Here is a 12,361-nt window from a genome sequence, read left to right as displayed (position 1 = left end):
CACAGTAGATATTTGCTTTAAGAGTAAAAATCGAGCTTTACTACTATATGCTTTAGGTCATATTGAAGTTAATTATGTACAAAGTAGTTTTTTTATGGTCTTTATTTTTTTTTAAGTCATGGTGTCTTATAGACTAAAGTGGTATGATGATCCCATTAATCCTATTATTCGATAGAGGTAGGTTAGAAGTTAGTTTGGTTTCAAAAAATTTTGTGTATGTTTGTATAGTACATCGATCTATGATACATCATTTTTTTTTTTTTTTAGGAAAACATCTATGATACATCTAATACGACTGTTATATTATACTTTGTACAAAATATATAGTTTGTAATATCCCAAATTACTAACAATCAACTTTTACCAGTTGTAATATATATTACTTTATGAATATAAAAGAGGTATTGTATTATGAGACAGAGGGAGTAGTATCATACCTCAAATATCTTAAATCAAAAGAGATTATGTCTTTTTATAAAATATGATTTGTGTCAATGATATGTGTTAAGTGTTGGTAATTAAGACAAAAAATTTATCCTAAAATTTAATAAATAAAATGGACATCGCCCGGGCACAAAACTAGTTTTAATTTAATTGTCACTCTTTTATTCTATGTTGATTTTGTAATTTAATTGTCAAAGTTTCTTGTATGATATAGACCATTTAATATTTTAATTATTTATCACTATCTCTTCTCACTAGCAATATTGTTTGAGTAGATTAGAAAGTGTTCAGTATCAACTAAAAATAAATTAAGTAAAGTATTGCAATTGAAACTGCTTGTTTAACGAAAGGGTTAAGTACTGACGCATAGCTGCTATTTATTAGCACGTAAATAGCAGATATAAGACAAAAAAGTGGTGAATTTTTTTTTTCTTCTAGTAGTACAAATATTGTACCACTGTTGCCTATAATGACTATAAATAGTACTACTAAAACAACTTTTACTTTAGTAATATAAAATATATGTATAATAGTACATTAAAAATACCGTTGTAAGTATAAGATTACATTAAAAATACCATTGTAGCAATAACAAATCACAAAAATTAAGTGAATTTACCAATTAGCCTTCCTATATGCATCCCAAACAAATAGCAGCTAAGCGCCAAATTGCACTCTAACAAAAGTAAATGTTTGAATTAAGTTACAAAATCAAATGATTACTTAATTATAATCTACCACAGGTACATTATATTTTCAGTGTTGCACGTTATAAGTATGTCTAATAAAGAAGCTTGATTAAATGGGTTAAATTAAATTAAAGTTACCATTAAAAAATATTAAAATTATTTTTAAATTGACCGTCTTTCAATAAAATTAACAAAAATACATGTTATAAAACACTTATTGAATAGCTTAAAGCTTCGTATAGGAATATTAAAACATGTTCCAAACTTATCTAAATACTACACGAAACAAATTTTCACTTTTGATTTTATTCCTACTTGTTTACGTACTTTTTCTTTATCACTTTTTGTCATCATTTTTTTCTCTTTTAATTTTTTTTTTCTTAACATTTACATAAATGCATATAATTCTGTAGAACATTTAGGAAATATATTCGCATTTAAGCATTAGCTTCTAAGAATCCTAAATTGATTACTACGCAAAGGATAAATATAAAAAAATATTCCAAACCTCAGCTCTCTAAATATTTCAAGGAATGAATTTTAATAGTACAAGATTCATATATTCTAACGATAGGCCTCACTTCTCACGACATTGGTACTTAAGTGTATGTTTGACTCACAAAATCTAAGTATATATAGGGTATGATCGATCTAAAGTTTAAACCCATAACACGTGTTTGGGTGATAATTTGAAAAATATTGAATCCATAAATCAAAACTAGAGGTGTCGATTTGGAAAATTGGATCAGGTTCAGTACGGACTATTTGGGTCGTCGGATCAGGTCCATTTCAGGTTGAAGTCATGCAAACTCGTTATGCACATATAAGTAGAAATTTGAATCGGGCTATATTTTAGTCAGGATCGATGAGTAAGTTTTTGACATCTATATTCAAAACTCCGAGGTAAAAAATTTAGAAATTGGGTTGGGAAAGGAATGGTGGGTTTGATTCGTATAAATAGACAAAAAAAAAATAATTCGAAAACTATATAATTAACAATTATATTCCATACCGATGCAACCATCTAACCGAGCCATACGCCCATGCAAAAATCTGGCCCAATAATGCCTCCATCCTATCCTACGAGGATAAATATAAAATATTGATTCCCACGCAAAGGACAAGAATCATAAATAACTTGAAGGTGTTATTATAATGAAGCCCTACTTTAGTAAAAAGCTTTTGAAGCATAGTATATCAATCAACTATTGATTTGGCCTGGTATCGAACTTACATACAAAGTAAAGCATATCATATCATGTGATCTATGAGGCACGCAGACACATGTTTACTTATTTTTGAAAATCATACACATGTTTACTACTCCCTCTGTCCCTTTATCTTTGCTCCATTGCCATTTTTTGGGTTAAACTTTGAAAACTTTGACCATAATTTACCGTTAATCTATAAAAGATGATATAGTCATGAGCGGTCTTGTTAGATTTGTCTCATTGTATATTTTATTAATATCATATTTTTATAATTTTTACGTATATAGAAATAAAGATATAGACGTTTTAAGACGCGTCTTGAAAACCGCGCACAGTTAAATGGGGCAAAAAAATAGGAACAGAGGGAGTATTTTTTACTTTCATTATTTCACTCAAATTCCTAGCTACTGCTACGTTACATGGAAAACTTAGCTTTTTCTAGAAAGCCATCATATTTAATTTTAAATTATGTTCCCTCCGTCCCCTAATACAAAGCATCTTTTAGTTTTTGCGCGAAAATGAAGAAAGTTGTACATTCTTTAAAACTAATGATTAAAAGTACATATATGTATGTGGGGTTAGAGAGAGATAGAGAGAAAGAAAAAGTAGTTGGGAATAATTGAAGAGATAGAGAGAGAAAGTGTTAGAAATTGATGTTTTGTTTTTTTAGGTAGGAAACAGAACATAGATTAGATTAAATAAGTAGCTGGCTTAAGCCTTAATTACAAAATGCACCTTCCAAGTTTAAGGTGGCTGATGGGTTAGTGGGCATCCCGCCCCTACCATTAACTGCTGATTAGCAGTTAAGCTAGCACGTACTAAGTTTGTACCAAAAGAGAAATTAGTGCTAATACAGACCGAAGTTTGAGCCACATTTGGCTTTTGAATAATTACAAAATGTTATTGTAGAATAGAAACTGCAGTAATCAACTGACTAGAAGAATGATGTACACCCAACACAGCTTGCCTGGCCACCACATCCGCTTCCTTTACTTCTGCCCTTGATGCCTTGGACAGCTTTCCCCTTCCTACGGTTGAGATTAGGCCCCTGCATAAAGCGTAATAGTTCTCCATTTCATCAGAACCAATCATAGCTTTGTTAACTCCTTGTACAGCCCTTAGACAGTCAGAGTGGAACTGAACATCATCCCATTTCTCCCAAATAGCCCAAGATGCAGCTAAGATGGCTAGTATTTCAGCCATGAGGGCAGATGTTGAACTAATGTGGACAGCAATGCCTTTGATCCATTCTCATCAAAAAAGAAATTGATGTTAAAAGTACAAAAAAGTAAAGGAAAAAAGATGACAACTCATCAAAAAAGGGTAATAATGTAAAAAATATACAACCTTTAAATAGAAAGAGGCATTGTATTTTGGTTTACCCAAAAAGAAAATGAGGCTTTATATTAGGAGACGGAGGAAATATTAAAGTATTAGGTTATTTATTATCACTTTTAATTATACGTCAATAAATATATTAATTATAAGTAAAGTACTTAAAGAAATGGAGGTAATAATAAGTAATAATTTTCTAAAGCTATTTAGGGATGTCAAAACATGTACTACTCCAGTCTTTAAACTTTAATACTAGTTCCATTAATTTTTAGCTGCAAAAAAGTAATTTTTTTATGTCTCACAAATAATATCCCTTTATTACAATTAAAAATTAACGGAGATAATAAAGAGATTCAAACATAATAACTAGTTACGATAGAAAGATTCACAAGGTTGATCTCTATTATTGTTAAAGGGAGTAGTAGAATTGTATACATGAAAGTCTAATTTATTGTATCAGACATCAAAAACACCAACTAAATAACCTTCTAGGCTGCGACGGCATCTCCAATTTCTCAAAAATTAAAATGGTGACTAGTGTACGCAGCTAGGCGCCACAACAAATAGTCAATTTTGCATGTTAACAAATGTATCAACGGATAGAAGTATAACGTTTTTTACAGATCAGAGAAAATTCAATGGCACATTTCTTCCTCCAATAGTTTGAAGGTTAATAGGTAACGTTACACTTACACGTTGTGATGAGTTTGTGATACATTACATTTTATAATACTACCTTCATTAATTTTTAGTTGCAACAAAGAGGTATTATTTGTGAGAAATAAAAATTTCCTTTATTACAACTAAAATTAACAGAGATCGGATAGTATATGTACTTATGATCATGCCTTCTACAGTTCTACGACTTCTGCCCCATGATTCAAAAGCGATTAATTAAAGAATTGTCTCTTAAATGCTTCAAATAATGATGATGAGCGATGTCGGTTTCTTTCTACTAGGGATGAAAAAATTTCCCAAACCCAAACGTTGTATTTGTAAGGGAAGCAGCGTTCGAAGGTTAAGTGGGATACTTATGGTGATTCTCATTCGCGTCTCATGTTCTCTTCTGTTCAAGAACGCCGACGTCGCAATAAAATTTTCAGTTTGAAAGATAATCTGGGTAACTGGGTTTCCGAGCCTGTGCATATTAAGTCTTTGTTAGTAGAGCATTTCTCCGATCTTTATTGTGCTCAGCAATCTCCTCTTTCGGATTTGGAAACGGATTTGGAAGATTGGTGGTCTGAATTAAATTTCCTGGCTATCTTTATGTCGGATTAGCATATACTTATGCGACCATTTTCTGAAGAAGAAATTAGGGATGCTATGTTTCACATTGGTAACGATAAGTCTCCAGGTCCAGATGGTTTTACGGCGGCTTTCTTTAAAACTAATTGGTCTAAAGTGGGTCTAGAGGTGATTTCTGCGATACAATACTTTTTGCTCATGGTTATCTTTTAAAGGAGTGGAATCGTACTTTTTTAGTGCTGTTACCCAAGGTGGACCAACTGGATCATCCATCCCAATTCCGGCCAATTGGTCTCTGCTATGTTCTTTATAAATGTATCGCGAAATGTATGACTCACAGGCTTCGCCGGGTTTTGACTTCTTTGATTTCAGGAACCCAGAATGCTTTTGTTCCGGGACGGTTGATGTCTGACAACAGTTTAGTTGCTCATGAAGTTCTGTCGTATATGAATACTTCTAATACGCGAATCTGTTCGGCTGCCCTGAAATTGGATATGAACAAAGCCTATGATAGGGTTAATTGGAAAGTTTTATGGTGTGTTTTGCAACTTTTTGGTTTTCCTCCATATTGGATTGGACTTATAAAGCAATGTGTCTTTACGGTTTCTTACTAGATCTTGGTAAATGGGAGTCCGTCTCAAGTTATTCTTCTTGCTGGTGGCCTGTGTCAGGGGGATCCTCTATCCCCTCATCTGTTTGTTTTATGTATGGAAGTTTTCTCCCTTATGATTTCCCGTGCGGAGAAGTTGGGTTGTATCCAAGGGCTGCGAATTTCTTGGCGAGCACCTTCTGTTTCCCATCTTTTCTTTGTTGATGATGCCTTACTGTTTTTCCATGTCTCCCTAGAGGCTTGTGATCAGGTCTTGGGTGTGATTAACAGGTTATGTTTAGTTTCTGGTAAAATGATTAATCTCCAAAAGTCCTTTTTGAAGTTCAGTTCGAATAATCCTGAGGATTATTCTCAATACTTGAGTTTTGCTTTGAAGATGCAATCACGGTCTTCTTTTAGAACTTATTTGGGTCTTCCTGTGTATTTAAGACAGAGTAAATGCCAGGATTTTCAACCGTTGGAAGATAAAGTTGTTCAACTTCTGTCAGCTTTTACTTCCTTGCGGCTTTTTGCTGCAGCAAAATTGGTTCTTATCAATTCGGTGTTGGTGGCTTCTTATACTCATGTTCTCTCGGTGTTCAAGCTTCCCTCTACTATTTGTGATCGGATTGATAATCTTCTAGCTAGATTTTGGTGGCGATGAGGTAGCTCCTCCAAAGGTGTGGCTCTTATTCCCTCTCAGGCTCTTTAGTTGCCAGGCCAAAAGGTCTGGGTGATTTAGGGATTTGTCACCTTGCCAGCTTTAATTCTGCCTTATTAGCCAAGCAGTTTTGGCGCCTTGTGCAAAATCCTACAGTTTTGATTTCTAGGGTGCTAAGTGCGAAGTATCTTAGACTTTTACAGTATAATTCTTCTATTTCAGTCTCTCTCCTTCTTGGGGTAGCAGGAGCTTACTTGAGGGGACTAGAGTACTTTCGTAGAGGACAACCTGAAAGATCGGTTCTGGGCTGAATGTGAGCATCTTAGATGATAATTGGGTTCCTGGATTGAGGTCAGATTTAAGGACTCGGTTCCGATGGCCAATCGTCCTTTGTTGGTTTCTGAGCTTATTGATCCCCAAACTCATCAGTGGGATATTACCAAGATTCATAGCCTGTTTCCTTCTTTGACAGCAGCTTATATTTTGGGGTTGGACAGGCCTAAGAGGCAGATTGATGATTTCATTTACCGGAAATTTACTAGGGATGGCGTCTTCTCTACCAAATCAGCGTATGCTTATTTAGTTAGTCAGTTACCTTCTTCGAATGCCATACATGGTATGCACTCTGATTAGGGGATTTTTATCCACCAATCAGCATCCGACACGTGGGCCAGCAAGGTTTCGCCACGTGTCCTTCATGTAGGCTAATAGGAGCCTTCCACGTGTCATCAAGAGATTCGTCCTCCTTGGACCAATTGCAATGTGACACGTGTCCACCCATGCCAAATGGGAAAACCGGCCAACAAGGCCCAATCATTGTGGGAGGCCCAGTCAGCCTTAGGTTTAACCTAAACCTAGTACTGGCACGCATCCCAAGGCATATAAATATGCCCATTAATCCTCATTAAGGGAGATTACGCACATTTAACACTCTCACCTAGAGAGACCCAATTACTTTTATTTCCGCATTAATTACTCCTTAATCAAGTACTAACTTGACCGTCGGAGGCGGATCTCCAATCGTCCGGAGCATCCGTTTGTTTTGCAGGTACAGGCGTCCGGTTCCAGTCTCAGAATTGTAACTATCCCGCAGGACATCAGAAAACCCCGAAACACACTCCACTTGTTGGAAGAAGTTTTGGGCCTTCCCATTTTGCCTAAGTGGAAACTTTTTACTTGGAAAGTGCTTCATAATGCACTCTCTACGGCTGTTTTGTTACACACAAAAGGAATTCCGGTGGACCCTCTGTGTGGCCAGGTTGAAGAAACTTGTTCTCATCTTTTCCGGGATTGTTCGGTCACTCAGTATCTTTGGGAATGTTATCCTTGGCCTGGCCTTTTTCCATTCCGTTACTCTTGGAACAATCGTTTGAAGTTTGGTTTATGGAATTAATCTATAAGCTGGGATCCCTTAAGAAGTGGGGTGTATTGGATTGTTTTTTTGGTTTGCTTTGGGTTGTCTGGTTAACTAGGAATAATCTCCGTTTTTCGGCCGAAAGTGTATTCTCCAGCTTCTGTTTTGGCTTTGGCTACTATTTGGAGGGACAGGAGTTCTGAAGCTCGTGCTCTTTCTTCCATTTGGTTGCCTTCTTTCTCTCCAGGTTTTCCTTCATCCTCAATTTTTGTGCCTGTTCAGGATTCGCATGGGCCGGTATATGATATTTGTCTGTAATTGATGGGGCCTGGGATCCTGGGGATCATTGTTCAGGTGCGGGCTGGTTCTTTTCAACTGGTACTTCTTCTCCATGCTTAGAAGGAGGGGCCTCAGGCAAGTTTTTGCAATTCGGCTCTTCAATCGGAGTTATATGCATGTCTGCTGGGTTTACGACATGCTAAGGATAAAGGGTTCTGTAACATAAGGTTGTTTACGGACTGCAGCTCTATTCTACAGTTGATTTGGGGTCAACATGTGGAAGACATATCTGTTGTTTGGCTTCTGGATGAAGTTCGACACATCATTTCTTGGTTTGTTATGTGCACCTTTTGCAAGGTCTCCAGAACAATTGTGGATTATGCCCACCGCTTAGCTGGATTGGCCCGTAGACGTCAGTTACTTCATTTTCGTTTTTAGTTTGTTGCTTTTTTTGTTAGTTCTCTTTGTCAAAATAAAAAAAAAAAAAAAAAAAAAAAAAAAAAAGCTTCAGTGCTTCATTAGTCTACCTTTGATTTTTTGGGCTCTAATTTTACTCTTGTATGGGCCAGCAGATACTATCCCTTTTCTTTTGGGCTTTGTCTATTGTTTAATTATAAACGTGGGCCGTTAATTTGTCTGTGCCTTTTAAGCTTTAAACAATGCAAGAGGTACTTTTTAAAGTGCCATCTTTTCCAAATTTTGTAGTAGTGAAAATCAGGGGCGGATTTAGGGGGGGTTCATTGAACCCACAGATTTTTTGGAAAAAAATTATAAATTTTAATTTTTTTAAAAAAATAATAAAAGAAAAAGGTTTAAAAGAAATTTTTGTGAGAATAATTATCACACGGGTAAGTTTGGTGCATTGGTAATTCTCTGAATAATAGAGCAGCGCGCCCCTTTAATACATTAGGTCTTAGGTTCGACTCCTACTGCCCTCTTTTTTTTGTACTTTTTTTTTTATACTCCTTACATTCACTTTTCAATATTTCATATTTCAAAAATCAAACATCAGACATTTTTCCCCAAATTCCCAAACACCAAAACCCTAACCTTGCTTGACACCCTATGACCCTAGCCAGTAGCCACTAGCCGCCGCGGCACCGCACACCGAGACACCGACCGTCGACCACCTCACGTCCACACGGAGTGACGGAGACACGGATGAGTGGACGAGGGACGACTCACGACTGTTCTGTCTTCTACTCTTCTGAGTTCAGATTTCAAGTTCTTCTAGTTCTACAATTGTGAGTCCTCTTAATCTCTTATTCCTCTACTAGTCTACTCCTATTAATTCTTAATCTTGGTTTGCTTGTTTTATTTTTTAAATTGGTTTATGGTTTTGATACATTGTTGAATTCTTGAATTGTTGAGAAATTGAATTGTAGAAAGTTAGAAGTTAGAAACTTAGAATTATAAATTTTTACTTGTTCTGTTAATTGAAATTTGATAATTAGAAGAAGTTTATATTGTCAAATTTGTGTTTATTGGGGACTTGTGATTTTAATTGATAATTAATTGTGTATTTTGTGTATTATTGTAGATTGTAGAGCTTTTGTTACTATGATTATAATTGATGATTAACTAGAAGAAGTTTTTTTTATTTTTTTATTGTGTAATCCATCCATTTGTAATAAAAAATTGAATTTATGTATTGAATTTTTAATCAATATATGATCATCGTTTTTTTTTTAAGATTTCGAACCCACAGTTCGGAATTCCTGGGTACGCCACTGGTGAAAATTGGATACAAGTATGGGCAATGGACCAAGCAAAAGTGTGAACAAGTCACACCATTATACATGTTACACCTTAAAAACATTTGTACAACAAATAATGAACGAACACTGTAATGAAGACTACAATAGCACATATGACAACTTTCTTCTTAATTTCTTAATAAAAACGTAGTAGTGTCTGAAAAAAATTTCCATCAATAATCGTCATAAATAACTCAATAATAAGATATAAAATACATAATGTAAGTAAATTAGATTTTAGTATCAGCTCTTTACTTTTTCTCCTTGATGTTCTCGTTAAGCTGGGTATCGACATCTTTGTTGTCTTGGTTTGAGCTCTTGTTCGGACTAAGCAATCGATCCTGCTCATCATTATTGTCGCTCTACAATCCAAAATAGATTTGTTTAAGTCTTAAATTATCTTTCGATGGCTTATTTTACATGGTTTTAAATCATCATTAATCCATCTTTATATATATTTTTTGTTTCTATCAATGATTAACATACATCTTTGATTAACAACAGTTAAAATTTAAAAGGTTTATAAATTACAATTATGCATTTCCTTAAAAAAAATAATAAATAAATAAATAAAACTGTATACATCGAATGTACAATAATATTATTAGTGTATATAAAATAGCTTATATACAAATTTTTTTAAACAAAGTTGGGTAGTTTTTAGTCTTTTGGGAAAACTTTAAATATGATCGATATGATTTTTTTGGGGTGTTTAGAGAGCCATAAGGCGAGTGATGAAAATCGATCTCAGGATCACCTGAAACCGGGAGAGGAGCTTTAACCACTTTAAATATGATCGATATGATTTTATTATAAATACGTGATATGATAAGTTTTATAGGATAATACCATTACCTTCTCACCCTACCACTTGATTTGTACTCTTTTTATGATAAAAAAATTGACAATTTTTTTGTATTGTTCATATATAGTGAAAATTCAACAGTATTTTTTTATTGGTTATATATAGTGAAAATTCAACAGTATTCATCCTTAAAATGGCTATCCCTATACTTAATTATCATTGGCCGATTTTTTACTTAGGTTTTTTGTTGGTCAAATTTATGAAAAATGATTTTTCTTGTTTCTAAATTCATTTTTATTTTGGAAAATAATTTTCAAAATTTTCAAAAATGTTTTCCAATTAACTTTCGAAAAAATATGAACTTATTTTTCTAATCTGATGTGAAATAAATAAATATAAGGCTAACTAAACATGGCCTATAAAAGGTTACTCCTATTGTAACAACTCCTTTCATTAATAACGTTAACATTTAGTTAAATAAGCCTTTTAAGTTTTGACCCAAAAAATTAGGTAATTGCTCCAGTGTTTAGCAGCTTTGATCGAGAATTAGATGGAGGGGTATCAAATATTTCGGTTGGACCTTTTTTTTTTTTTTTTTTTTTTTTGTTCTACTCATCAATTACTATTTTTTTTAGTCAAATTAAAGAACTCTTGACTGATTATATTAGGCCTTGTTTATTTCACCTTAAAAAAATAATATTCAGTAAAAATATTTTAAGTTCAGTAAAAATGGATAATAAAAATAAGTTTAATTCAATAAAAATAAGTTTAATTCAATAAAAATAAGTTCAGTTTAGTAAAAACAGTAACCTTAAAGAAAAATTATAGTAGAGAATCAGAAAAAATAATTTTAAGTTTAGCATAAATACTTTACTTTTAGTAAAAATAATTTAAGTTCAGCAAAAATAATTTCAGATTATTAAGAAAAATCAGGGGTGTCCATTATTCGGATAAAAACCGAAATCCAATCAAATCCAAACTGAATTATTAATTTGGATTGGATCCAAACTTTAATTCTGATCGGATCGGATTGAATTTTTTTTGAAAAATTAGATTTTCGAATCGAATCGGGTTGATCTTATTTGGATTCAAAAAACCGAATTAACCGAAATATGAAACCATGCTTTTACAAATAATGATTGTTAATATTAATCATGTAAAATTATATTGATAATTACATTAATATAAATTATGTAAAACTATGTTTTCAATACTTGTATTAATCATGTGCAATATGTTTTCAAAACTAAAATTTTTATAATTGCATTTTTATTTTTATAATTACTTTAATCCCTAAATATTTGCTATGTATTTTAATTTGAATTTTGGGATCGGATCCAAATTATCGAATTTTAAATCGGATTGAATTGATGAGAAATTCGGAATGGATTGGATTTGAAAATTAAAAAATCGAAGTTTATTATGGATCGAATTGGATTTGGCCAAAATTCAAACTGAAAACCGAATAGACACCCCTACAAAAAATTTCAGTTCGGCAAAAATAAAGTAAAGTGAATAGTATCTTAGTCTATTATTACTAATGTAAAAAATTATCATGTGTGCTTGTCAAAACCTTTTCAATGTGTAACATCTATATATTCAGTTTTCATCAATTTCCTTAGTATGTAGTTTAATATAGGTCAAACATGTGTGTTGTAGATCACACGAAATACAAGTAGAACAAAAGAGATATTGCAGAGAGATTATATAAGAACATGCATGTTATGGCACCAATTCAAACCCAAATTTGAGTTTATAATCGAAAGCATCCACGCATAAACTAAGAGCTTACCAATTTCTCATTCGAGCCCTCTGTTAAAAAAAAGATTAATCTAGAAAAACCTAGAATATTTTGTAAAATAAATATCTAAAAGTAGTCTAGAAAAATCTAGGAAGTATTATGTAAAAATATCTATGTAAAAATATCTAAAGTGTGTAGAAGCTACCTAAGAAAAAATCTAGGAGAAAATATCTTAGAAAAATCTAGATTAA

Source organism: Chenopodium quinoa, unplaced genomic scaffold, assembly GCF_001683475.1.
Source record: "Chenopodium quinoa cultivar QQ74 unplaced genomic scaffold, ASM168347v1, whole genome shotgun sequence".
Taxonomy (NCBI): Eukaryota; Viridiplantae; Streptophyta; class Magnoliopsida; order Caryophyllales; family Amaranthaceae; genus Chenopodium; species Chenopodium quinoa.
Note: the sequence above shows the minus strand (reverse complement) of the source record.